The following is a 24,369-nucleotide window of genomic DNA, read 5'->3' as shown; positions in this document are numbered from 1 at the left end:
CAGCCCCATCAGCTTCTATACATATGTTGTTGTACCTTAAAGAATGCTGCCATAGGATAGTACTTGTGTTTACAAGTACTAACCTATCCGACTTAACTTCTAGTTACTGCAAGAGTAGAGACATGAAAGAGTTACTGTGAATTCAGCTGAACTGTAGTAAACTCCAACTCCTGTAAAATGGTATTATTGCTCTTCTGTCCATGTTCTATGCCAGGAGATTCACACAATGGAATCCCCTTGCTAAGAAACAGAACAAGATCAGTGCACTACTTGACTCCTCAGTTAAACTTTCACATTAAAATTAAAAATGACTTAACTGAACATTGTTTTGCTCTTCGTTACAGGGACAAATTTCACCCATGGTGAAGTCATGATTTTCCAAAGAGTAACTAAACTGTAAGCAGAATTTTTCTTTAAAAGAGAATGGTTCTATATTGATTGCAATGCATTGGTATAGTTTGGAATACCCACATTTTTTATAACAATTCATTTCAAGTGTTGAAATGAATAGATTAGTCCCCTTGTTCAAACTTAGTGAATAGCTCCCTTCTTTTCATGGCCCATGGTGGATAGCCAAATACTCATTGTACATATATCCCTTTTTTTGGAGTTATCATAAACATTGGAGGAATCACATGTATTTGATCTGGGACCAGTTTACTGGTGAGTAAACATCTCATGTATAAATGCTCCTGGGCAAATGTCTACACATGCAGGGACGAGAAGCAGATTTGTTGCTCCTAGCAGCAAACTGCTACCACTTCCTGTGGCCCTACAATGAGCTCCTGCTGCCACCAGGGGGAGCTCAAAGCTCTGGCTACAGCTGCCAGCAGCCAACAACCATATTGGAAAAGCAGCCCCACTCCCTTTTCCCTGACCAGCCATTTCCCTGGCTAAGAGCAATGTTCAAAGCACAGGGGCAGCACCCAGCAGCTGTCTCGTGACCACCTCTGCCTCCCTGTGCCATGGCTGCTCCAGCCCCTTCCCCTGGCAGCAATGCCCAGTGCTGTGGGCTCCTGCTGGCCACCACACTGGCCCTGCTGGCCTGCTGCACTGATTGCTGGGTTGCCATCTGGGCCCTACCAGCTCTCCTATGTGCAGCAACCAACTGCTCAGCCACACCATGCCATTGGAGAACCGCCACCACTGAGTAGCTGCCACCTGAACCCCATCCTGCTGGCCAGACCCTGGCAGGGATGCTGATGAAATGCTGCTGGATGCCACCGCTGGTGCCATCCATGCCCTCCTGGGCCTCCAGCCCCACCACCTGTGAGCCCACTAGGATGGTTGTCCAGCAGACCTGGGATGACAATCAGTGGCTGGAGGTATTCAGGATGTCCCAGGCCATCTTACTGGACCTCCAGGAGCAGCTCCACCTGCCTCTGGAGTGGCAGGACACTACCATGCAGCCACCCCGCCCTGCAGACACGTGGCCAGCCCTTACCTTGATTAAGCTGGCCAGCCTTCACTATGTGGGCCATCTCTTTTGCATGGGCAAGGCCACTGCAGGGAGGCTGGAGGGAGGCAGGGAGACTGGAAGTGTGCGGTGCCCTCTAGGATATTCTGGGGCACATGGTGCTCTGGGTGCATGACGCCGTGGCAGTGGTAGTGAGGTTACATGACTTGGGATTCCCCAAGTGTATCGGGGCCCTGGATGGGACCCACATCCTGATCACCTACCTGCTCCACAGCAACCACCCCTACTACAGCTGGAGTGGCGTTCACTCCACTGTGCTCCAAGCAATTGTCAATCACCATGTGCCTTCACAATTGTGAGTGCTGGCTGGGTGGGCAGTGCCCACGATGCCCACATGTTTCAGAACTCTGCCCTGCCAGCCCTGCTGCAGAGCAAGCACTTCATTTTGATGGAGCCGGACCTCCAGCTGGGCACCATGGTGGCCCTGTCCCTGCTCATCAGGGACCCCACCTACCCATTCCACTCCTCCCATGTCTCATGCGGCTCTACACTGGCCAGATGGATCCCCACCAGGCCCACTTTAACCAGTGCCTGGGCCAGACCCATGCCCTATGGAGTGCACCTTTGGCCTAGGCTGTCTTCTATGCTGCCACCAAGCCCATGGTGCCCAGGCTTGTGGGGTGCAGGACTCCCAGACAACTGGGACATGGAGCTACCCATGTCCCTGCTCTCCCTGCAGAAGCCCTTCCCATGGCTGCTTTGCACCCCAAGCATGCCCCTGATTCTTGTGTCCTGGGTGCTGTGAAGAGCTGTTTGCACTGACCAAGGGGTGCCCGAACCACTACACCCTGCTGCTGGTAATGTCCATGGTGTCCTGGGCACACCTGTGTATCTGGCACAGGACTTTAAGCTTCAACACTGTGGGGGACAAGCCCAGGCTGCCCCACAACTTCCACCACTGCCTCGAGGGTTACCTGTGGCTGTGCTACATGTCCCTCTCCCCTGCAGCCAAGGAGGACATTGCCACTGGCATCAATGCATTCCTCAGCATCAACACATTCCTCGGCATATAAGAGTCCTGTGCCCACCTAGCTGTGGGGGCACGAGCTGCTCAATAAAGTTTTGCATTGTCTCCTGCCTCCCTGCATGCTGTAGCAGGGAGAACCCAAAGGCCAAGGGAGAATGGCTGGGCCAGGCGGGGAGTGGGGCCTGGGCAGGGGCTGAGGCCAGGGCCAGGACCAGGGGCCAGGCAGGGTGGGCTCTCCCTGCCACTGTGGGGCTTACCACATGGGCAGAGCTGGCATGCCTGGTGGCTCTGGTCAGTTCTGGCCGGCATTGATGGTGGCTCCCAGAAGATTCCTCAGTTGGAGGGGTGCAGCATGTGAGCACCTGGGCAGCTCCTGGGAAGAAGCTGGTATTGCTGGTGGCTGGCAGGCTTTAAAATCTGCCAAAGAGCCAGGCCAGCCCTGGGGCATGAGAGGCTCCCAGCCCTGGGGCTCTGGTGCTGCGCTCAGGCTGGGCCCCTAGTGGCATAGAAGACCAGGAGCAAATTTGCTCCTGGTTGGTGTCTACACATGCATTACTGTGCAGTTACTACTCACAAATAAATTTGCTTCTTGCATTTGCAGGTAGTAAATTTACTCATGAGTAGTAAAGTTTACTGTGCAAGAAGCGTGTGCATGTGCAGATGCATATGCTTACTGTGCAGTAAACTATGCTACTGTGCAGTAAAGTGTCTTATATAGATGCATCCATGGTAACTGAAATATCTAATTGATATCATAAGCCAAAAGCCTGGTTATTTCTCTTCTGAATGGCCCAGGGTTATTTCTTAGTGATGTCTGACTATACAGCCAGACTCAAAGAATGGAAAGCTGTTTCTTACAGCTATCAGGGATCATCATACTAGGTATGTTCTAATATTTTTCTCTGTACAAAATATTTAAAATCTGGACCTGAATGCATTCTTTACCTATTTTGATTGCCCCAATAGCCTCAAAGGGAAGTATTTCATCAGCATGTGCTCTATTCTCTTGAATTCTATACATCTGCTTTAAGCATCTGCTTTTAATCAAAGCAAAACCAATTGTCTCCTTCAGTGGACAATATGGTATGGATAAAAAAAGCTGATGGTTTTGTATCAACTGCCTTTAGCTTTCTTCTTCCCACTCAGATCCTATGCCAAAAAAGCTTGCTTGTCATTTCACTTTTCCAGCAATAACCAGAATGTCATGCCCAAAATTTCAGGGGTTCTTTTCTGGAAAGTCATATGTAAATATTCCTTTCAATTTAATATTTACTTTTTTTCACAAGTAATATACAAATATGTCTTTAAGAATATAGATGAAATTGCCAAGGCCAAGTTACATTGCTTATCTTCTCTGAAGGGTTTTGGAAGTGATTGTTTAATGTGGTGTGTGTGACTTGACTTCTTTTATGTGAGAAGGCTGTTGTGCATCTACAACTACATGGATCTTGGTGGAAGAGAAACCTGTGCCTAGTGGTAAGGAGATCCAACATGACTGGGGTAACTCTTCCACTACAGTCTTCATCCACCTTCACAGTCATTGAGAAGTATATACTTTCTTTATTCACCTGCTCCACCACTGAGGTCTTTATGATATGCTGCATATCTCACCTTTGACCTTACTGCTATGGGTGAACCTACCAGGAGTACAAGACTCTTAGGGTCATCGGTACATGCAAGCCTCTCCACCCTGTCAATGTGGCAGCCCATGAAGAGATATGTGGTGTGCACTGGAGAGAGAACATACGTAAAAAATGTACTTCTCGTTAATAATAAAGTACAGCTAGTTCAAAGTGTACCACACTGAAAAACACCCCTAACTCTCAAATACAAGCAGCTAAGAGATGTCTGGCACTTTCAAGGGCCATGTTATATGAGGTTATAAAACACAATTCACATAAAAAAGTTTTCAAGATCTCAGTTTTGCTAGAAAGAGAGCAGTCTCAGCAGCAGAACTAGATCTTTGAAAACTATGTAGCACAGAGTATGTGCTATTTGTAATCAATGCTTAATATAATGTTTCATAGTCATCCTGTGATAAACTAGTATACCAAAGTCTTTTTTCTCAGTTGCTTCCAACTGACAAGCTACTAGTTTATGGCTGAATGTTTTGTCACTAGTATCTAAATACAAATTCTTGTTTTGTATATTATCCCATCTTTAAATATCATCCCATCTCAATGCTTCCAGTCTACTAGGTCATTCGTTACTGTATGATATTCTGATCCTACACAGTAATGACAATGCCTACCACTTTTGCTGCAGCAGCAAATTTTATCAACACATTCCTATCTTTTGTACCAGGGATATTAACAAAAATATTAAACAATACTCGCCCCACAACTGATCCTTAAGAACTCCACTAGCAATTTCCCTCCAGCCTGATATTTGTCTGTCAACACTACCGATTGTCATCTTCTCTTTGTGCAGTTCCTTACCCAGCTACAGATTCACTTATAATTTCCTATGTGGTATTGAAGTTCAGATAAATTATGTGTACTATACTGCATTTCCATTCTCTAGAAAACCAGTTACCCTAAAATGATCAATTTAGTCTAGCACAAATCCAACTACAGTAAAGCCATGTTGCATGGTAGCCCGTTTTCCACTGACCTTCATGTCTTTATTTATTCCTTCTTTCACAATGCATTTAAACACATTACACACTATTGAGATCAGACTAAGTTTTGATCTGGAAGGGGTGTGTCCTGGCCAGTGTACTACTAAGCTTGACCAACCAATACCCACCCGCATTCTCTAAAAATAAAGGTATGTTGGTGATGCCTCTCTGGGATCATCACCAGTGTTTTTTCCTCAAAGGCTGAGGTCTCAAAGATAGCTTCAGAGGAATGCCCCTGAGCATTTTTTCCAGTGTAGGTCCAGGTTTAGAGTACATGGGGGAATGGAGAGATGGTGTGTTCAGTAGCATTTGAGATAAGACAACAGTACTAACATAAGGCCTAACAGGCCCAGATCAGTTTTTTCCACTTCTTACTTAGAGATACTATGTTTGTACCTTAAATCATAGGGCACCAGCCTGAATTGGTAAATTTACTAAAAATACTTGCTACTGGTTTTGCAATGTCACATTGTATTTATTTCAGAACCCTGGGATGGAGATTATCTCTTTCCTCCCACTGTGAGTGCTCTTTGATTTTGCTTCCATTTTGGTGGTATTAATTTCCATTCCAGCACCCTTATTCCTATTACATCTTGCTATGGCCTTATAGTCAATAACAAGACAGCTTTTAATAAAAAAAAACAAACTAATAGAAACTGGCAGATACTCCTAATTCATAGCTGAGAAAAAAGAAGACATGAGGGAGATGACAGTTAAGTATCAGTTTTTCCATGCTATTCAGGCCAGATGCTGCTAAACGGTGGTAACACTTAGGCATTCTTCAGCCTCTGATTTCAATAAGATTATGTAGCAGACATGTAGGCTACGATATGTTATGTATCCCCTTCTAAGTGACCAACACAAACCATGGAGATTCAGAAAATTATTGAAGAGACCCCTAACTAGAAGTACCTTGGCTCATGTCTGTGGGCTTGAACCACACAGACTCCTACCATCATCATCTTCAAAGATACCTTTTTCTGTTAAGCTTGGTTTTTTTTATTCCTTTCAGGTTTTTTTTTTTTTTTTTTCAAGAATGGCAAATGACAATCGGACTAGATCTGTTGTTCGTGGCAGTTGCATGTCTGGATAGATTCCCTAGTGAATGAGCACTATGTTTATGATAAACATCAGCATTTGAAATGCTGCAAGACTTTGTAAGCCAACTTGTCTGGCACTAGATCTTTGATAGCATGTGTGTTTTCCATTTGAAAATAAATAGCTGAGTGCCCCACCAAGGTTACAAAGGATCCAGAGGGACAAATGGTTCTTTCCCTACATTATTTTACTTTTTTATAAGAATTATATAATGTTAATGATTTCAGTAGTTTCTATAAATATAATTACATTGTACTTTATAAAACCTTTTATCCTTTTTGGATTCAGCTTAATCTGTTGTGCATTTTATCAAAAACATATGACATGGCTCTTCCATGGACAAGAAGCTTTTATTTTGTTTTCCCAGACAGTTAATCTCAAATGGAGCTTTGTACCTGGCAGGACATCTTCAGTAGAATGCCATGTTGATGTAAAAGTTTGTGATACTCTTAAAAGAGACTGCTTATTATCCTTTCATGTTAGAGCAGAAGGTTATGTCCTTCAATAAACTTTGGTTTGGGCCTAGATTGTTTTATAATTCAGAACCAAACTTAAGGAGGCGATAAGATGTAAGTAGTGATGATGGATTGGGAAAGGCAGGTGGGAGGGATAGTGGAGGTAACTTCACCCCCACTGAATGAAGGAGAATGGGCATAACTCTGAATTGCCTAAAGTGTAGGAGTGATTCTACCTTCCCTATGATAGGGAATGTAAGTGCTCCCTTTATACAAATAGGTTCACTCTCCAGAAACACAAAGCCATCTCTCTCATGTGCCCAGAGCAGGTACTAGACACACCTTTACACTTTAGTTGGGTAATTCAGAGTTGGTTACAAGCTCCGCATTGGATATCCACTTGCTTAGAATTCAGTCCTGTGTCTGCTGCCGGGGATCTAGAATCACCAGCTGCTGTGTGATGATCATAGCATGGCAGTAACCCAACCACCTTTTACCTTTTGTGCCTGTGCAGGCACTTGTGGCCATTCTTTCCACATATAGACCTGGCCATGTTATGTAAGTCCTTGTTCACCTCCAGATTAGACTGTTACCATATTATCATCATTCAAGCTGCTCTGAAAGCCATTTGGAGATGGACAGAGATGCAAAGTGTGGTCTTTAAACAGACATCTGGAAGCATGTGACCCCACTTCTCTTGGGAACTGAACTGCCATTGGTCTCTGGGTGGAGTTCAAGGTATTAGTGTGTCTTCAAAAGTCTTAAATGGTCTGGGAATGCCTCCCTCTCCCACTGCTATAATACTATAGCTATGGTCAGCAGAGACAGCTGAATCGGGTTTCCTTGTTAGGGGAAAAAAAATCATCTTCCTATAGGACATTTTTTCACCTCAGGACTGCAGAGCTCTGGCACTTGCTTTCCCATGGTCCACAAATAGGCTGATTTTGGCAATTTTCTAGACATGCCACAAAAAGAAATCTTCCTTAGGTTTCCAGAGCCACTGCACTGAGATATAATTTGTGCAAGGCTAATTAAAGATGGTAAAGATGTGTTAACATGGGTGAACGAAAACAATTGACCGATGGACTTTCCATGCAAAGAAAACTCTGATCCAGGACAACTTGTCTTGCTTTTTCAATAACTTGTCCTGCATCTGTTTTATCTGATTGGCTAATAACACACTTGTTTTGACTGGTTTTCCAGCACTAACTAATAAGGAAATAATATAAGGCTAGCTTGTACCAAGATTAGTTCCATATACATGCTAATGCACAGCATATCTTTAACAGTGGAAACTGGCTTTTTTTTATTTTCAGATATTTCTCAGTTCTAATTCTTCAGCTTATAACTGATCCCCATCCTATTTATGTTTCTATACAGTTTACTTAACTACTTATTTAAAAAAAAGGGAAACATTCTACTGAGCTAACTGTATGGCAAAATATTTGCTTGCTCGATTTTGTTACATGCACTTCTCTTCTGACACTTCTTCAAAGATAGAAAGCATTGCATGAGACCATAAAATGGATGTAAGGAATCCAAGATGCGAGGAATAAAAGTAGACCAAACAAACTAGCAAACTTAATGAGAAATGTGTTCAATAAAAACATTTCACAGTATATCATATTTTATGGCCCTGGAATTCTACAGCTCCCTTGAATAGAGGGTTAGTTGAAGAAACTGATCCTTCTCTTATTGAAAACAAAGGTAAAAATGCTGACGGAGATCCTGCCTTATGGCACAAAAAGGCTCAGTCTATGGGAGCAGATTGTAAAAGTAGGCTCTAAGCACCCATTGTTTCTGGGCTGCTACAGGGTAGGGTGGAGTCCTTGATCTAAATTAGAGCATCTAGAAGCGCTAAGGCTCTAAGTCCCTACCTAACCCCTAAACTTCATAGGGACTGTTCTGCAGTCTTTATCTTCTGAGCATGTCTGTATATGTGTAAACTACATGGACTATTCTCAGATCTCCAACATGTCCCCAATGCCAGGGCTTGTGAGATGGCATTCAGATGGTGGTCTGCAGATTTCCTATACTGTTAACATCAGTCCCTTTATATTAGGATGACAGTGATACCTGTGCATGTCTTTTAACATGGGGATCCTGTTGTGCATCAGTAACCACACAATACTTTGTGGGAAGAAACCTTAATTCGATGCCAAGTAAAACCCACATGACTGAAGGTTTCTATTCCACTGCATCCCTCATCTACTTTGCAGTCATTGTGAAGTATGCCTTCTTCATCTGCCTTCTCAACTGTGCAGGACTTTATTTTTATTTTTGGATTGCTGTTGGTCTGGAAAACTCAATCATGATTGTGCTACCATGAGTGCCTCTATCAGAAGTACAAGACTCCAAATGGCATTGGTCTTTACGTCTTTGGTAGCACACAAGTCTCTCCACCATATCAAAGTTATTATCAGGGATCCTGGTTTTCTCTGATTTAAAAAAAAGGGGGGATTTTTTTTTTAATCAGAGAAAACCAGGATCCCTGGTTATAACTATGATATGATGGAAAGGCTTGTGTGCTACAACAGACCGATAGATAGATAGATAGATAGATAGATAGATAGATAGATAGATAGATAGATATAAAAGCAGTGTTTCATTTAAATCATGGAAAATGTGGATTTGGGGTTACTTTTTTTTTAACTGAAAATTGGGGATTTTTTTTTTTAAATCAGAGAAAACCCAGATCCCTGGTTATATTATGTGTATACCATACCTGCACTAAACACTTTCTCTTCTGGCTAGCTAAGTGATTTTGACAAATATTACAATTTATGAGAGCAGTGCACTAGTGTGAAAGAGGGGGAGTGAAATGCTCCACATCTTTCCTTTATGGAAGCAGTAGTCTGAAAGGGTAAAAAAATATATGTCCATTAAGTCAACAGACATAAAGTACAAAACATAAACCTATATTTTGAGAACTGAGTGGGGAAATAAAGAGGACAGGTCTAGAGACTTCCAAAAATGTCAGAAGAAATACTGTAAATTATTTGCGTCCATGTTTGTATATAAGGAAGGCCACTTCAGATACATTTTTTAAAATTTCTCTTAATGTAAATGACAGCAAAATCTCAACATTCCCAGATCTGAGCTATATACCCTTGTTATTTGACTAACTATAGGAAGTCATCCTGAAAACAGTTGTTTCTATGGTGTGACCAAACTTCGTATTATATGGCTATCAAGAAGCTAATATGTGATGATGGAAACAGAATTTGAGTTAAAAATGAAAGCAACAGTTCACACCTCAGAAGTTTAATGTATTTAATATCCTGTGGGGCAAGTTCATTATCAGGTCCCTGTGGATATGCTTGTTATTTATCACTTCATCCAGCCTCATTCTTAACCCTGCAAAACAGTAGACCTTGGGTCATGGTGTCTGTGAGTTTTGACTTGTTTAAGAGTGAGCGCCGTCCTCATGACAGCATACTCCAGTTTCTCTAATGCATACTAATTGCATTTTTCTTGATCTCTGGGTGGGAAGAATCTGTTTCTGGACATGTTATTACTCAATCTAGCCTATCAGCACATTCCAGGGGGATAAAGTTGGTGGGAGTTAAAAAAGGCAAAAGAAAACAGGAGTTACAAAAAGCAAACAACTCCCTTTCTCAACATCTTCAACATGCAGTGTAGGCTTTGAATTTAGAGGTAATGGGCCTTGCCCTTACATTTTTACATATAGCTGTAACAGACTTTTCCTCCTCCAGAACATGCTGTGCTGGGCTTTGAGCTCTTTCTAATGTTTGTTGTGAAACTGAAGCTGTCTACTTTAAGGAATGATTCCTTTTGACATAATATTATCCTGCCATATGAGAAAAGGAAGAATGTGCACAGTTGCAACAATGATCATTTAAAAAGTAATGATAAAGGGGGTTCATATACATATAATATGATATATATCAGATGTTTTTGCTAATGAATAAGCATAAAATATATATCTACAGCTCATATGCTTTCCTAAATTAATCTGATTTCTTTGCTGTTCTCTGTTCTGTAATACTTATATATTTATAGCTATTACTTGAACATGAATATAACATGGTTCTCTTCTTTGTGGCTCTTCAGAACCCTTGCAATAGGGGTGCAGCATACTTTTGTGTGATTCACATAACAGACTTGCTCCTGCAGCTACTGGGGTCATCTAATCAGAGTGAAGCATGTCACCAAGAGCAGCAAATACTATGTTTCTATCACAGGTCCAGCAGCAAAGGCTACTCATTCATAGGTAGTGCAGGGGTGGCTGCACCCCCTGCTTTCAGGCCCCTTCCCCACAATGCTTCCCCAAGCCCACAGGCTGGCACAAGAGGAGCAGCAATAAGGGACTTTTTAAAGTTCCACAGTCAGGTAAGAATTTATCTCTCCTCTCCCTGTTCCCCCTCCTTTCCTCTGTGTTCGGTGGCATGTCCCCTTACCTCCATTCCTCTCCTCCCCGCCTGGTACTGCCACTGACCTCACTGTTCCTGACTGCTCCAGAGGCAGTGTGGGGAGGCCCCAGAGCCACTCCTGCTCTACCTATGAATGCCATTTGGGCTGCACATAGTACCAGGGCCAGCCACAGATAGGAGCAGTGGTGGGCAGTGTGTGGGTTCCCTTTACCCACACCTACTCCAGTGATCAGGCAGGAGAAACCTTCCTGCCACTGCTGCTGTTCCCAGCTGAGCCCAGATTCCTACATCTACATAGACCATCTGGAAATGGGCAGGGGCAGCGGTGGTGCCTCCCTCACCCCACCCTGCCCCACCCCTGAGTCAGCAGGGACAGCTGCAGTGGGAGGTAGGGGTGGGAGGACTGGAAGGGATAGGACCTGCCATAGAGGGGAAAGAAGGAGGGAGGAATTCTTCCTTCCTCCAGTGACTTAGGAAGTTTCCAACTGCTGCTCCTATGGTGTCAGTTGAAAGGAGGATTCATCTGTGTCACTGCATTCCCTTTGGATCTGGTCCTGGAAGCAGTGATTAAAATACACTCAATCCAGGGCTAAGGGATAATATTTCAGACGTTATTTACTGAGGAACATTACGGGATGTGTTCTTCTCTGAATATTTCACCTTATCTAATGGAGATGAGGATAGAAAATTTGGTCTGGAAGGAACCTCTAGAATTTATCAAGCCCAACTCCTTCCTAGAGGCATGATTTTCCCTGTGTAAATCATCCCAGACAAATGTTTATCCATCCTGTATTTAGAATGGTCCTAATAGTAAAAGTATCGACAATGTTAGCATTTAAAAGTCCTAATGTTTTCAGCCTCTTCTCACATAGAAATCAATTATTTTTATCCTTCAGTGTAAAATTAAATTTATATTTTTCTATTTGTGCTTTATTCTGTTTGAGAGGCAGTGATCAGAGTTCAGTATTCACAGTCACCATAAATCAGCCACTTATATAGTGGCATTGCAATAGTTTCAATTTTATTCTCTTTTCCTTTTTTCTTAGAAAATAGTAACTATTTTTGGAGGTGGACAGGAAGTACCTCAGGGGAAATAATTGTTGACATGTGCATGGCAAGACAAGGAGGAAAGACTATCGCTGGAAGAAATTTACTGTGTACAGACAACTATCCCAGATGGAAAGCAACCACCAGGAAACAGTGTGAAAGAATTATTAGAATATAGAGAGAAAAATAGAGTGCTAGTGGAAGACACAATGAAGGGGAAATTCAAAGGTATCCAAGTATTTAGATGATTGGGTACCAGATCATTCAAAAGAGAAAATTCAAAGGCGTCCAAGTATTTACATGATTGGGTACCAGGTCATTCAGATGTATTCATACTGCTTTATGTCATATCGTTGCCTGTCCTTTGTAGCTCACACTTTTTTACATGTGTCTGTCAGCAGTGGCCCATCACCATAGTGAGATTGACTACTTGAATTACCATTTTCAAAAATAATGCATGTGAAAATGATATAAAAATATATGAGACCTCTCATTTTTCAGAGCAGCCCTAATATGAAAATGAACAAAAATAGTTTCTTGAATTGCCTCATACTTTGAAGATATATAATTTTTTTAAATAAATGTGGATAATGTCATGGAAACCATATGGCAAGAGTTACCAAAAATGGGGAGAAGTTTTTTATTACATGTAGAATGTCATTCAATAGCTTCATATCTGTTTCTGAATCTTTGAAAACTTTATACTTGATTTTCTGTTGCTCTGAATCTTCTGCAGGCATGTATAGCAGGGCAACATAAATTTAAAAACACTGTGTCTTGGAGTGATGTTGTGTAAAAGTACTGCCAGCGTGACCTAAGCATATTTTACATTCATATGGCAGTGAAATAAATGCCTAGTCAAGGTGCAAGCCAGTAAAGAACCAGGTTAATTGTTTCTACTGAAACTAAGCCAGTTTCTTTGTGAAAGAGGATCCAAAGTCCTTTATTCTGTGTGCTCATCAGAGGAACAGTGCAATTCATTACCTTTGTATAACTAATTGGATTATCATCATCTTCAGAAGAACTAGGAATACTAGAATTGTGGTAGCAATTAGACACACCAGTCAGACATTGGGTCCACTGCACAAGGCCGTGCACAAGAATAAAATGACCAGAAGATCTGGCTATATAAATGGTGATAATTTATATGGAGAGAGAGTTGCCAAGGTCTTTGTTATCTCTGCATGGTTTACATTTTAATAATAAAAGGTGCTAGTATGCTTTGTTTCCCTAGGTGCCATGGAGTTTAATTCAAAACATTTATAATGATTATTAACAAACTTTTGCAGGGGCAGCTGCTGTTTCCAATGAATGCACTGTACAGTACTGTAAATATAAATATGCTTCATGTATCTTTTAAAGATAAATAATGAATAAGATTCCTTAAACACAACATTTCCTGACAATTCAAATTGGTTAGCCATTAGAGCATACAGTATCTCAAGAAGTCCTAACAGAGTAAAAATGTGCAGTGTCAAGGATCAATCTCATAATCATTCGAAATTCTGTTTTCTTCACTAGCCACTTGTTTTTGTAACGAGACCTTCCATTAGCTTCCTCAGGTATTAGATTTTCTCAATAGGCAGATTCTCATGAAGAATTTCATATTCATGGCTGACTGCATATTATTGTAATTTGGTTAATCCTTACTGTAAAAAGACGCCACCAGTAATCATTTGGACACTAAAGACAATGGTGATCCCTAACATTTGTTAAATCTCCACTACATTTTTACAAACTGACAGATACATTAGCAGCAAGGCTTAAAGGGCTAAATCCCACTTCACCTTTACATGCCTAAGTAGCACCTGCGTAGCCAAATAAATGCAATTTTTGGCACTTACACAGAATGTGGGTTCTATTTACACTTATACAGCAGACATAAAAGGCTGCACTATGACTGCACAAGCTCAGAGGTCAGAATAGAATTGCCCTGTCATGTGTGTAATACCATGTAAGGCCTGAAACACTCATCATAGAAAAAAACCCAAAGGAAGGGTAGACAGGTAAACTACCTTTTCGGCCAATAGACTATTGATCAGGGCATTTGGCTCTGAAATAGGAGATCTAGGTTCTAGGCTCCCCTCACTCAGAAGACATTTAAATGTGGATCTCCTGCACCCTAGTGAAGTGCTCTAATCATAGTTTTACTCAGAATGCTCTCATCTTGAGATTGGTGTTTAACTGCATCTTGTGCTGTCTTGTGGGCACATTTTTATTGAAGAAAGGCTAAGGGACCTCACCCGAACAGAAAAGGTCCTCACACTGAAGTGGCAAGCAGATAGCAGCTCTGTTCAGGTTTCTCTCTGGCAGAAGCTACAACTTCTGTGTTACTAAATGTCTAGACTCATTCTGGCCTTCAGATTTTAGCTCGGTGGTTTAAAGAGGGGACATCAGGTCTATGGCAGTCTCCACTTCTCCATAACTCTGCCCAGGTGTATACACTAAAGGTCTTGGCAAGATGGTCACAGGGCTTTGAGAGAGGTATAAGAGCCCTTGAGGCAGCTACCAAGATTTCCAAGCAGCCCTGTTTCAGGGTAGCCTGCTTGCCTTGCATGAGGGTGACCCTAGAAAAGGCGAGTTAAACACGTCTTGCCTCATTACTTACATCCTGGCTCAACTGATTTTATAAACAGCATTGCTTGCTGAAATATTAGGACTTTGACCCCTAGATAGTTTGATCTGGATTCGGATCTGAGGAAAATGGCTGTGTTGAGTAACAAGCTTGCACGTTTCAGAATTTATATTGCAGTTCTTTCAGAAAATCAGCTCTCAGACATACACTTCATAAAGGAGAAGATCTACAGCATTTACTGGCATAGTAAATCTAAAGGAGTAAGGAGAGAGCATGGTGTAGGTTTTGCTATCAGAAATGAATTTATGTCATGGTGTGAAGCTCCAATTGTGGTGTCCATACCTACCATGACACTTCGAGTTAGACTACAAAAGGGATTCATCAACTTTGACAGTGTCTGTGTTCCAAATCCACAGGCTAGTGATGAGGAGAAGGACAGCTTCTATCAGCAGCTGGAAGAACTGACTGGCAGGATTTCACAGCAGGAACCCATTCTAGTACTCGGAGACTTCATTGCAAGAGTTGGGTCCAATGCTGAGATGTGGCCTAGGATTCTGGGTAGGCATGGCATTGGATATATGAACGATAATGGTCAGAGCATTCTTGAGCTATGTGCCAGTTAAGGCATGTTAGTGACCAAGACCTTCTTTGCTGGTAACATCAAAAGAACATCATGGAGACATGCAAGATCCAAGCACTGGCATCAGTTGGAACTGGTACTGACAAGGCCTGCACACTTGAAAGATATGCTGCATACACGATTCTTTCAAAGTGTGGACTGTGACACAGACCACTCCCTTGTCTGCTGCAAAGTGAAATTTCAAGCTAAGAAGATCCACTGCAGTAGTATATGGCTCTCTGCCCTTCAAAGCAAATGTGACAGGTGGGCGGGACTGGAAGTCCCGCCCCCTTCGCTCCACCCCCTTTCCCCTTTTATGGTGTGTGACATCATCAGCCACACTCCCTGACCCCGGTCACGTGGTGCATGACATCAGCAACTCCGCCCCTGACCCCGGTCACATGGTGCATGACATCAGCAACTCCGCCCCTGACCCCAAACACGTGGTGTGTGACACCAACACCACATGATTCATGACATCAGAAGGACAACCCAGGCAGACCCTCAAAGCCCAACCCCTCATGCTGCAAGATCCGCCCTAGATCACATGGTGCTGTTATGGCCTATCAGGTCCCTGACCACTCTAACCCCCCTACGCCGGAGCACAGGCGTGGCCTATGGGGTGGTAGGGTGGTGATGTGACCCCTCTAACAACCCGCCCCAACACCCCCAACCAATTGGCAGGGGTTTCAGAGGCCTCAGACCTCCCAAGAACAATCCTGAACCAATTGGAATGAGTACAGTGGGGGGTGGGGTTTAGGCAGCAAACCCACTAGGTCTATCTGCTTTCCCAAACGACCCCTCTGTTTATCTGAGACCATGCTAAGGCAAGCAAGGGCAGATATGGATTCTTTCACAATGCCTGTAGGCCCACTCACTACACCACCAAGACGGACTTATAGAAAGCGTTACCGTAGAAATAGTTTTGAGGAGGAGACCTGACTCCTTGCCCAAAGACTCTTTGAGACGCCTGACCCTGTTGGGGAAGAGCCTGTGAACAGGCAATTGGAGGAGACCCAGGACCTTGAAGCAGATGTTGAGACTTTGGAAGATGGTATCTTTGTGCCTGAGCCTGCGTGCGAAATAGAGGTCACTGCAGAGGAGAGACCAGTGAGAGACTTGGAGCATGAATGTGGGGGTCTTTGGGTTGTGACGGTAGTGGTGGGGTTCACTTCATGGCACATGTGTGTTTGGAAGTAGCTAACTTAGTCCTTTATTTGAATTCCTTTGCAGCTAGATGAAGCCTTTTTAATGACACCAGAAAACCTCCTCACCAGTACACCAGAAGGAAGTGTATGCTTCTGCAGAGAATAAAGACCTAATGAGGCTGAAGAGTTAAGAAGTCAGCTCGGCATCGAATCTACACAAGCTCTTACATCACGTGAACGTAAAGTTTTCATGAAGTCTCTTGTTCGCGTTTCCTTTTATGGCATAATGAAATACTGCTTGAGGCAGAGACTTTTTGACCTATGCTGGGGGTGCACATTTGACTTAGGGGGTCAAGAAGCCCACGAATGTATTACTTGGTTAGATGAAGACATAAAAAAAATAATTCAGGATCTTTGCCAGGAACTATGTCTTGATAGCATTTTCAATGCTGTTATAATCATAGGGTTTGCCAGGAACAGTCTCAGAATTACTGAGAAACACTTAATTCAGGTTAGACAGCTTCTAAACACTGTGTATTCTGCAGAAGATCCTAAGGCTGCCCTTCATGATTTGATCACTGAGGAAGATGAAACACTCATACCCCATATTGAACGCTTAATTGGTGCTAGAGATTATAAAACCCTGCTTAAGAGAAGGGATTAGCAAAACGAGTTTGGGGCGTACTTCTGTTGCTGTTCTGGGTGGGAGACTGGGGAATGTGAGGCTGTAAAACACAACAACAGTTTTCTACATCTAATGTATTTTAGCATTTGCTTTAGTGTCTTGGATATCTAATCACATACATATAGGGTTTTTTTTGTAAAGATAAAACAATGATACTTAATGGTCATTAGAAATGATAAAAATCCTTCTTAGGAGAAGGGGTAACAAAATAAACTAGTAAAATATTGTAAAAGTTTTAATGGAAATAAAGACTGAATTTAAAAACATATATTCTCACAGCTTTTGTATGGTATAGGTGGGGTGGGGTGGGGGTCTTGTTATAAAGATAAAACAGACCTCAAAAAAAAAAAAAAAGATGACCATAAGTTATCTCTTACCAAAAGGCCTGCTGTAAAGATAAGGCCGACAAGGCATAATGGTCACTGGATATGATAAGAAACACTTCTTAGAAGAAAGTTTAACAAAATAAACTAATAAATATTATAAAAGTTTTTAAGGGAAATAAAGACTGAATTTAAAAATATATATTCTCACAGATTGTGTATGGTATAGGGGTGGCGGGGGTGTGTATCATAAAGATAAAAAAACAAGCGGCCTGGTGTGTCCAGATTGCCACATGTTTTAAGACTAAAAGGGAGTGGAGGTGTCTTTTAGTGCTGACTATTTTAATACAGTTATATTTTACTTTATACATACACTATTTTCCGGTTGACAATGCATAATGGTCACTGGATATGATAAGAAACACTTCTTAGAAGAAGGATTAACAAAATAAACTAATAAAATATAAAAGTTTTTAAGGGAAATAAAGACTGAATTTAAAAAGATATATTCTCACAGATTGTGTTATGGTATAGGGGTGATGGGGTGTGTGTTATAAAGATAAAAAAGAGGCCTGGTGTGTCCAGATCACCACATTTTTTAAGACTAAAGGGGGTGGGTTGTCTTTTAGTGCTGACTATTTTAATACAGTTATATTTTACTTTATACATGCACTATTTTCCTTAATCTATTATTTAATGTTTAATACAGAGGACTTACTTATTGTATCATTTCATTTATATTACAGAGAGCTTATCAGGTGGGGAAGCCCTAGGCCATTTTACCACAATAAGGTAAAAATTATTTTAAAAGGATTGGGTTATTTGTGGCAGTGTTGCTATAATCACACTAAGTTATAACAACTGTTTGTTTTCAAACAGAACCTCTTCTTCTAAAATAGAAAAGCAGAACAAGCACATACAGTCATGTTTTTACCCAGTAGTAAAAGGTAATTTTTCTGAAACTGTGTGTTTCCTGTGGGAGGAGAATCTGTGTGTAGGGGTTAAGCAAATTTTAAATTTACAGTGTGTGAGGAAAGTGAATTCTCAATGCTGAGATATAAATTTTATATTTCCTAAGTGATCACACGCACCACACCCAAACAAGAGCAGGGACCTGGGCAGAGACCTCTAAAAGCACAGCCTGCAGATCATAACACCCAAGGATCAGAAGACGGACGGGACAGAACAGAAGGGTACAATTCCTCGGAGGAAAACAAGCCACATACCTCTGAGAAACTCACATGTAAAAAGACTAGGATTCACACCCCCCAAAACAGGTGATCTGAACCCTGTGAATAAGAAACCCAGGACTGATTGCTTGCACAATTTACAAAAAGAGGAGAGTCTTTCTCCTTTTTTGAAAGATCATAATTATTGTGAAAAAAAAAAAAAAGAGGGTGGGTTTTCGAGGTGGGTATAAACACCCTGTCTTGAAAGATCATGATTATTGTGAAAAAAAGAAGGGGGTTTGGAGTGGTACACGCAAGTGTATACATCTCAGAAAGAGTGTGCAGAGAGCTATGAAAGATCATGATTACTACCAGCGCAAAAGGATAAATTTTACTCAGGAGGTAGTCTGTGTAATTCGGACAGCAGGCGTAGTCTGTATCATAAGAGGGGGAGTCATGGTAAACATGGGGGTAAAAATGGTTGGCCAACCAGCAAGTGGCTTGCGGGGAAAAAAGTAAGGGCCTGGTTAAAGAAGAGCGTGGGGAAGGCTAAACACCGTTTGAGGAAAAAAAAAAAAAAAAAGAGATCCCCTAGGGATCCCTCAAACACTTCTCCTCCTATCAGTCCTGACCCTTCACCAGAACCCCCGGAGCCAGAGAGAGGGGATGGAGAACATGGTTTAGGAACCCCTTTAGAGGGTCCCTCAAATGTACCCCAGACACCCAGATCGGACCTTTTACCAGAACCCACAGAGCCAGAGAGGGGAGATGGTGACTATGGTTTAGGAAGCCCCTTAGAGGGTCCCTCAAATGTTCCCAGACCTTCCCCATCACCAAGACCTGAGGGGTCAGAGGGTTGGAATAATGAATCTGTTGTAGAAGACAGTTTAGAGGACCCCTTAAGCACCCCCCGGTCTCCTGAGTCATCAGAGGATGTTTTACCGGATGTACATATGGTGCGGGTGAGAAGGCAAGAGTGGTCTGTAGCCAGGTTTGGAGGCATGAGGTACACTGAGGAGTTCCGTTTTGTGAATCTGGAGCATGTACCATTACACGTGGCATACGAAGCCATAACCCATGGGGTGGAAGAAATTGTAGCAGAACTCCGCCAGAGATTCACAGGCAACGATTATGCCCAGTTACGTATTCAGGCAGATAGTTTGTCAAAATGCTTATACTCTCGAGCTATTAATTTAAACAAGATGACCCCTGAGCTGTTTTTAGAGTGGCTCAGTAAGCTGTTACAAAGCCAGAGAGAAATATTGCTTGATTCAACATTTCAGCTGGTTGTGATTGTTGTGAAAGGCCGGGGAGGTGGGAGCTGTAGAGTTATAAGCTCTATCCCCTATTTCCAGATCATTACTAAAAAGAGGAAGTATTTAATAGACTTGAATACCTATGATACTAACCTGTGCTTTGCAGGCAGTCTATTGGCTGTTACAAAACGTAGAGGGGCCAGAGATGTCGAACTGCTAGATGGTGCCAAAGAACTGCATAGGAAATTAGGACTGTCTATATATCAAAAGGTTATGCTCCATCAAGTACCTTTGTTTGAAGACCTTGAGCAGGTTAACTTTCACATAGTGATGCATAAGGAAAAAACTGGGTGGAGTTTATTTAAAACACAGGACACGCCCAGATACCCCGACACCTGTTTTCTTCTGCTACATGGTGAACATTATTATGGTGTTTTAGATGTGAGAAATGTGTTTGGCATGAGAAATGATTGTGATCCTTGTCAGACGTTGTACAGCCATAGCCACACGTGCAGGTTCCGAAGTCGTCTTTGCCTGAGCCCAAACTGCTCTGAAAACATGGGTAGGACACAGTGGTGCCCTAACTGTAAACTGTTCTGTCGTTCCAAAGAGTACTTAGAAAAGCACGTGGCCCTGGCCTCTGAAAATAGGATTGAATGTCTGACTAAAACTTTGTGCGATGAGTGTAAATCTTATGTGGACAAAAAGCAGAAGTGCAAAGGGCGACAGTGCAAACAGTGTTATGGGAAAATCACAGATGCTCTTTTGGGTGGCAGAACTAATGCCATCTGTCTATATTACCAAACTAAACCTGGCGAACAAATACACTATTACGATTTTACCAGTCTTTACCCCTTTATAAACAAAATGAAGGAATACCCAATCGGACACCCTGAAATCATTCATGACAATTTCCAACCCCTTTCGAGCTATTTTGGAATAGCCAGGGTGAGACTGTACCAACCGCGAAGTCTTTTTTTCCCTGTGCTACCCACTAGGATGAACGGGAAACTTATGTTCACTCTGTGCCGCCTCTGCGCGGAAACAAGACAGCAAAAGTGTGACCACACAGATGAAGAGAGGGCCCTCCTGGGCATGTGGTGCACACCAGAATTGAATAAAGCTATCGCCAAGGGGTACAGAGTAGCTCAAATCTATGAAGTTTGGCATTTTGCTGAGAAGTCTAGCACCCTTTTTTCAGAGTACATAAAAATGCACCTCCGTCAGAAGCAGGAAGCTTCGGGCTACCCCGCCTGGTGTACTGACCCTTAAAAAAAAGAGAGATACGTGGCCAATTTCTTGCAAAAAGAAGGCGTGACCTTACGCCCTGAGCACATCAAACCCAATCCTGCCAAGCGCCAAATAGCAAAATTGTTTCTAAATTCTTTGTGGGGTAAATTTGGTTAGAGAACCAACTTGCCCAACACCAGTATCGTTAGAGACCCCGAAGAACTCTTTGGCTACCTCTTTTCTCCTGCCTATGAAATTTCATCTTGCGACTTTATTGATGATGAGGCAGCCTGCGTGTCTTGGAAACATGCCAAAGAGCGTTACACGGTCTCTGGTAACACAAACATCTTTATAGCCTGTTTCACCACCGCTTATGCACGCTTAGAGTTGTACTCGCTGTTAGACAGCTTGCAAGAACGTTGTCTGTACCATGACACAGATTCTGTGATATTTGTGAGCTGCGAGGGAGATTGGAATCCCCTGCTAGGTGATTATTTAGGTGAGCTCACCAGCGAAATCCTGCCAGATGAACACATCACAGAGTTTGTGTTGGCCGGTCCAAAAACCTACGGGTACAAGCTGTCTGGGGGAAAGGTTTGCTTGAAGGTGAAAGGGATTACCCTGAATGTGGCCAACAGTGAAAAAGTCAACTTTGAAACCTTGAGAGATCTTGTTCTAGATTATGGGGCAAACCCCACTGGGGACACCCCTAAAACAATTGTGATACAACAGTGCTCTATCGTCAGGAACAAAAGCAAGTGGACGATAGAAACCAAAACCTTGAGAAAAACGCAGAAAGTCGTTTATGACAAAAGGGTCCTCACAAAAAACTTTAACAGCCTCCCCTATGGTTTTTAAAGATGGAGATGCGTTGGAAGCATCCCTTTTCTGTGATTTTGGCAGGCCCTAGCAACTGTGGTAAAAGTTACTTTATAAAAAACCTTTTGGATCACGCTGATAAAATGGTGTCTGTTATGCCTGAGAATATCGTGTGGTGCTATAGCTGTTGGCAGCCTTTGTATGAAGAACTGCTTTGTAAATATCCTTTTATCAAGTTTGTGGAGGGTCTACCGGACAGTCTTAATGACAACTGTTTGTTTCCTCCTAATAAAATAAATATGGTTGTGGTAGATGATTTGATGGACTCTGCCTGTGACAGCGGCGAAATCGAGAAAGCCTTTACCAAGTACGTGCATCATCGGAATCTGAGCATTATGTATATAGTTCAAAATGTTTTCTGTCAAGGGAAAAGGAGCTGCACCATTGCTCTTAACACAAAATACATGGTTTTGTTTAAAAACCCCAGGGATAAGCTACAGATAGTGTCCCTGGCACGGCAGATGTACCCGGGTAAGACCCAGTTCTTTCTAGAAGCTTTTGAGGATGCCACTAAAACACCTTACGGGTATCTGGTGGTTGATCTAAATGCTTCTACCCCAGATGCTTTTAGATTAAGAACCGGGCTTTTTCCTCCCGACCAGCCAGCTGCTTACACTTTTAAAAAAACAGCAGGTGGGAATAAAAAGAGATGATGTAGTGGCAGCCTCTTCTTAGCTCTCGGGACGGTGGAAGGGAAACATGTCTAACCGCGTAAAAAGAAATCTGGCTCTCTTAAAACTACTTCTTCAATCCTCCCCACAGCAGAGAAAAGCTATACTCTGCTCCGCCTCTGATGATTTAATAGCAGCCATTTCAGAAATTGCTCTGAACACCTTAAAAGGAAACATCCCTTTGACACCGCATCAAATTCGCGTGCTAAAAAAGAGACGCGGGATCATAAAAAACCTAAGTAACAAAAGACTACCTCTTAAAAAAAAGAAACAGCTGGTGAAACAGTCTGGGGGATTTATCGGACCTCTGTTAAGTTTTGCTCTTCCTTTGGTTACGGGGCTTTTGGCTACCCGGTGATGGAGCATGCAGAAAAAATGTACCTGGTGCCCAAACACAAACTGGAACAATTAAGGGCTACCCAACCGCCTCAGGAAAATATCAGAACCGAGGCAACCCGCTTATTGGATGCTGAAATGAGGAATATTCTCCAAAGACCGGGATTAGAAGAATATGATAAGGCTAAACTGTATGCCACAGTGCTTCAGAAATACCTGACCTATGTAAAGCAGGGTGATCTGGACAGAGGGAAATTAACCCTGTTTCTGCTGGAACAGACACCCCTAGAAGCCGGATACCCCCTAGAAACCCCCACGAACCCTGACACAATCGTTCAGGAAGTACTGGATAATGTGCATGCCCGATACAGGAAAAATGCTAAAGTACTGCTCACTAAGCTGAGCCAGCACAAGGATATTTCTTCTTGGGATGATCAAGGGGGTTTCGTCTACAAAGGGATGCTCGTCAAGGGTTCTAACATGCTCGACTTGGTCCGGAGAACCCTTCAGACTCACACCGGGGCTACTAAACATCCGCCTAAAGGCTGGGACATCTTTATGCAAGCCATGGCCTAGCTGAAAGTACCATTTTCTGTTATGGGCAACGTTGTGAATCATGATCATCTGGAACGTCTGAAAGCATCTGCCTCAGACCAAGAAACACCAACAATGCCACCTATGAAATGAAAAATGGTCTCTAAAACCCACTGGCTCTCCCTGTAAAGTTTTACACTTTGAAATAAACTATTCTCTACTGCTATAAATTTTTGTCTATAGAGGATTTTTTTGAATGAAAGCACACACACACACACGCACATTTAAACAACAACAGCTTTATTTACACAGCATCAGCTGAGTGTCTTATTTAGACAAAGCATTCGTGAAAGTCATTGCAAGAAATACATGTCTGGGTATGTTGAAACATGTTTTGAGCAGGCCTGGCCACAAGAAAATTTTCAGATTTACTTTTTACAAAATGCATCACCACCCTATCATTTTGTGCTAAATCGTCAGAATAATACAATTTTAAAATCTGTTCAAACGACAGCCCCTTGCTACGGTGGTGTAGGAAAAACACACAATGGTATCCGCAGGCGACAGACTGGGGGTCTTGTAACTGTTTCATTTGAAAAACAGTGCCGGTGACGTTCTTGTTTAAAAACAACATAATGCTTTGAGGAAAGAGAGCGCTGTTTGGGGGGTGACCGTACGAGTCGAAAAATTCTCCGCTGTTCCGATCCTCCAAGTAAACAGCCAACCAGTGTTCTCCAGGTTGGTTATGCGGGTGCGTGTTGACTACTAAGCTCAGGGGCCTTTTAGACTGCTGAGTCTTAGGAAGCCAGTCGCTGGGGAAAACATCTAAGAAAGTGTCTTTGGCATAAGGGTCTGAGGATAAAACCCTGATGATCTGTTCAGTGTC

At 42.5% G+C, this 24,369-nt stretch overlaps 2 long non-coding RNA genes across 2 annotated transcripts in view; both read left to right on the top strand.

Moving 5' to 3' along the window:
• Positions 1-17,351, top strand: part of LOC109281174 (uncharacterized) — a 176,617-nt gene extending 159,266 nt beyond the window's left edge. Inside the window, exons 3-4 of the long non-coding RNA XR_009464373.1 lie at positions 15,050-15,191; positions 16,486-17,351. This is a non-coding gene — a long non-coding RNA (uncharacterized LOC109281174). The remainder of the gene's footprint in view (positions 1-15,049; positions 15,192-16,485) is intronic.
• An 804-nt stretch (positions 17,352-18,155) lies between these two features.
• Positions 18,156-18,666, top strand: LOC132249997 (uncharacterized). The gene is made up of 3 exons (XR_009461566.1): positions 18,156-18,200; positions 18,288-18,355; positions 18,487-18,666. It is a non-coding gene; the product is annotated as an uncharacterized LOC132249997 (long non-coding RNA).
• The last annotated feature ends 5,703 nt before the right edge of the window (positions 18,667-24,369 follow it).

This window comes from Alligator mississippiensis, chromosome 1 (genome assembly GCF_030867095.1).
Source record: "Alligator mississippiensis isolate rAllMis1 chromosome 1, rAllMis1, whole genome shotgun sequence".
Taxonomy (NCBI): Eukaryota; Metazoa; Chordata; order Crocodylia; family Alligatoridae; genus Alligator; species Alligator mississippiensis.
Note: the sequence above shows the minus strand (reverse complement) of the source record. Positions and strands in the feature narration are given on the sequence as shown.